Genomic DNA, 4,298 nt, shown 5'->3' with positions numbered 1-4,298 from the left:
GCCGGAGGCCCGTATGCAGGGGTGCCTGCACGGGGTGGGAAGGGCCGGCGGCGGGCTGCCTGTGATCTCTCAGCCGGGGCGGCGGTGGGGGGGGTTGCGGGGGGTGGCTGGGGGCGGCAGGCCGGCCCTGCCGGAGGCCCGTATGCAGGGGTGCCTGCACGGGGTGGGAAGGGCCGGCGGCGGGCTGCCTGTGCTCTCTGAGCCGGGGCGGCGGTGGGGGGGGCTTGCGGGGGGTGGCTGGGGTCGGCAGGCCGGCCCTGCCGGAGGCCCGTATGCAGGGGTGCCTGCACGGGGTGGGAAGGGCCGGCGGCGGGCTGCCTGTGCTCTCTCAGCCGGGGCGGCGGTGGGGGGGCTTGCGGGGGGTGGCTGGGGGCGGCAGGCCGGCCCTGCCGGAGGCCCGTATGCAGGGGTGCCTGCACGGGGTGGGAAGGGGCGGCGGCGGGCTGCCTGTGCTCTCTCAGCCGGGGCGGCGGTGGGGGGGCTTGCGGGGGGTGGCTGGGGGCGGCAGGCCGGCCCTGCCGGAGGCCCGTATGCAGGGGTGCCTGCACGGGGTGGGAAGGGCCGGCGGCGGGCTGCCTGTGCTCTCTCAGCCGGGGCGGCGGTGGGGGGGCTTGTGGGGGGTGGCTGGGGGCGGCAGGCCGGCCCTGCCGGAGGCCCGTATGCAGGGGTGCCTGCACGGGGTGGGTGGGCCTGCGGCGGGCTGCCTGTGCTCTCTGAGCCGGGGCGGCGGTGGGGGGGGCTTGCGGGGGGTGGCTGGGGGCGGCAGGCCGGCCCTGCCGGAGGCCCGTATGCAGGGGTGCCTGCACGGGGTGGGTGGGCCTGCGGCGGGCTGCCTGTGCTCTCTGAGCCGGGGCGGCGGTGGGGGGGGCTTGCGGGGGGTGGCTGGGGGCGGCAGGCCGGCCCTGCCGGAGGCCCGTATGCAGGGGTGCCTGCACGGGGTGGGAAGGGGCGGCGGCGGGGTGCCTGTGCTCTCTCAGCCGGGGCGGCGGTGGGGGGGCTTGCGGGGTTTGTCTGGGGGCGGCAGGCCGGTCCTGCCGGAGGCCCGTATGCAGGGGTGCCTGCTCGGGGTGGGAAGGGGCGGCGGCGGGCTGCCTGTGCTGTCTCAGCCGGGGCGGCGGTGGGGGGGCTTGTGGGGGGTGGCTGGGGGCGGCAGGCCGGCCCGGCCGGAGGCCCGTATGCAGGGGTGCCTGCACGGGGTAGGAAGGGCCGGCGGCGGGGTGCCTGTGCTCTCTCAGCCGAGGCGGCGGTGGGGGGGCTTGTGGGGGGTGGCTGGGGGCGGCAGGCCGGCCCTGCCGGAGGCCCGTATGCAGGGGTGCCTGCACGGGGTGGGAAGGGCCGGCGGCGGGCTGCCTGTGATCTCTCAGCCGGGGCGGCGGTGGGGGGGCTTGCGGGGGGTGGCTGGGGGCGGCAGGCCGGCCCTGCCGGAGGCCCGTATGCAGGGGTGCCTGCACGGGGTGGGAAGGGCCGGCGGCGGGCTGCCTGTGCTCTCTCAGCCGGGGCGGCGGTGGGGGGGCTTGCGGAGGGGTGGCTGGGGGCGGCAGGCCGGCCCTGCCGGAGGCCCGTATGCAGGGGTGCCTGCACGGGGTGGGAAGGGCCGGCGGCGGGCTGCCTGTGCTCTCTGAGCTGGGGCGGCGGTGGGGGGGGCTTGCGGGGGGTGGCTGGGGGCGGCAGGCCGGCCCTGCCGGAGGCCCGTATGCAGGGGTGCCTGCACGGGGTGGGAAGGGCCGGCGGCGGGCTGCCTGTGCTGTCTCAGCCGGGGCGGCGGTGGGGGGGGTTGCGGGGGGTGGCTGTGGGCGGCAGGCCGGCCCTGCCGGAGGCCCGTATGCAGGGGTGCCTGCACGGGGTGGGAAGGGCCGGCGGCGGGCTGCCTGTGCTGTCTCAGCCGGGGCGGCGGTGGGGGGGCCTGTGGCGGGTGGCTGGGGGCGGCAGGCCGGCCCTGCCGGAGGCCCGTATGCAGGGGTGCCTGCACGGGGTGGGAAGGGGCGGCGGCGGGCTGCCTGTGCTCTCTCAGCCAGGGCGGCGGTGGGGGGGCTTGCGGGGGGTGGCTGGGGTCGGCAGGCCGGCCCTGCCGGAGGCCCGTATGCAGGGGTGCCTGCACGGGGTGGGAAGGGCCGGCGGCGGGCTGCCTGTGCTGTCTCAGCCGGGGCGGCGGTGGGGGGGCTTGTGGGGGGTGGCTGGGGGCGGCAGGCCGGCCCTGCCGGAGGCCCGTATGCAGGGGTGCCTGCACGGGGTGGGAAGGGCCGGCGGCGGGCTGCCTGTGCTCTCTCAGCTGGGGCGGCGGTGGGGGGGGTTGCGGGGGGTGGCTGGGGGCGGCAGGCCGGCCCTGCCGGAGGCCCGTATGCAGGGGTGCCTGCACGGGGTGGGAAGGGCCGGCGGCGGGCTGCCTGTGCTGTCTCAGTCGGGGCGGCGGTGGGGGGGCTTGCGGGGGGTGGCTGGGGTCGGCAGGCCGGCCCTGCCGGAGGCCCGTATGCAGGGGTGCCTGCACGGGGTGGGAAGGGCCGGCGGCGGGCTGTCTGTGCTCTCTCAGCCGGGGCGGCGGTGGGGGGGCTTGCGGGGGGTGGCTGGGGGCGGCAGGCCGGCCCTGCCGGAGGCCCGTATGCAGGGGTGCCTGCACGGGGTGGGAAGGGCCGGCGGCGGGCTGCCTGTGCTGTCTCAGTCGGGGCGGCGGTGGGGGGGCTTGCGGGGGGTGGCTGGGGTCGGCAGGCCGGCCCTGCCGGAGGCCCGTATGCAGGGGTGCCTGCACGGGGTGGGAAGGGCCGGCGGCGGGCTGTCTGTGCTCTCTCAGCCGGGGCGGCGGTGGGGGGGCTTGCGGGGGGTGGCTGGGGGCGGCAGGCCGGCCCTGCCGGAGGCCCGTATGCAGGGGTGCCTGCACGGGGTGGGAAGGGCCGGCGGCGGGCTGCCTGTGCTCTCTCAGCCGGGGCGGCGGTGGGGGGGCTTGCGGAGGGGTGGCTGGGGGCGGCAGGCCGGCCCTGCCGGAGGCCCGTATGCAGGGGTGCCTGCACGGGGTGGGAAGGGCCGGCGGCGGGCTGCCTGTGCTCTCTGAGCCGGGGCGGCGGTGGGGGGGGCTTGCGGGGGGTGGCTGGGGGCGGCAGGCCGGCCCTGCCGGAGGCCCGTATGCAGGGGTGCCTGCACGGGGTGGGAAGGGCCGGCGGCGGGCTGCCTGTGCTGTCTCAGCCGGGGCGGCGGTGGGGGGGGTTGCGGGGGGTGGCTGTGGGCGGCAGGCCGGCCCTGCCGGAGGCCCGTATGCAGGGGTGCCTGCACGGGGTGGGAAGGGCCGGCGGCGGGCTGCCTGTGCTGTCTCAGCCGGGGCGGCGGTGGGGGGGCCTGTGGCGGGTGGCTGGGGGCGGCAGGCCGGCCCTGCCGGAGGCCCGTATGCAGGGGTGCCTGCACGGGGTGGGAAGGGGCGGCGGCGGGCTGCCTGTGCTCTCTCAGCCGGGGCGGCGGTGGGGGGGCTTGCGGGGGGTGGCTGGGGTCGGCAGGCCGGCCCTGCCGGAGGCCCGTATGCAGGGGTGCCTGCACGGGGTGGGAAGGGCCGGCGGCGGGCTGCCTGTGCTGTCTCAGCCGGGGCGGCGGTGGGGGGGCTTGTGGGGGGTGGCTGGGGGCGGCAGGCCGGCCCTGCCGGAGGCCCGTATGCAGGGGTGCCTGCACGGGGTGGGAAGGGCCGGCGGCGGGCTGCCTGTGCTCTCTCAGCTGGGGCGGCGGTGGGGGGGGTTGCGGGGGGTGGCTGGGGGCGGCAGGCCGGCCCTGCCGGAGGCCCGTATGCAGGGGTGCCTGCACGGGGTGGGAAGGGCCGGCGGCGGGCTGCCTGTGCTGTCTCAGTCGGGGCGGCGGTGGGGGGGCTTGCGGGGGGTGGCTGGGGTCGGCAGGCCGGCCCTGCCGGAGGCCCGTATGCAGGGGTGCCTGCACGGGGTGGGAAGGGCCGGCGGCGGGCTGTCTGTGCTCTCTCAGCCGGGGCGGCGGTGGGGGGGCTTGCGGGGGGTGGCTGGGGGCGGCAGGCCGGCCCTGCCGGAGGCCCGTTTGCAGGGGTGCCTGCACGGGGGTGGGTTGGGGGGGGCGGCGGGAATTTTTTGGTTTTTGTTGCTTTTTTATTTCTTTTTCCGCTTTTGAAACAGAGACGCCGCCCCGTCCTCGGGCGTTTCAGCCGAGCTGATGGAAAGCGGCGCCCCTTCCCGTCGCTTGCGGGGGGGGGTGGTGCAGGAGGGGGGAGGCGGCGCGCGCCTGAAATTCCCCTCGCCACCCCCCGTTTCCGAGACTTCGCCGTATCTAGTGGAAGGCGCTAAGCTTGGCCGGACTGTCTC

This window comes from Opisthocomus hoazin, unplaced genomic scaffold (assembly GCF_030867145.1).
Source record: "Opisthocomus hoazin isolate bOpiHoa1 unplaced genomic scaffold, bOpiHoa1.hap1 HAP1_SCAFFOLD_112, whole genome shotgun sequence".
Taxonomy (NCBI): domain Eukaryota; kingdom Metazoa; phylum Chordata; class Aves; order Opisthocomiformes; family Opisthocomidae; genus Opisthocomus; species Opisthocomus hoazin.
The sequence above is the reverse complement of the archived record's forward strand: the minus strand, read 5'-3'. Positions refer to the sequence as shown.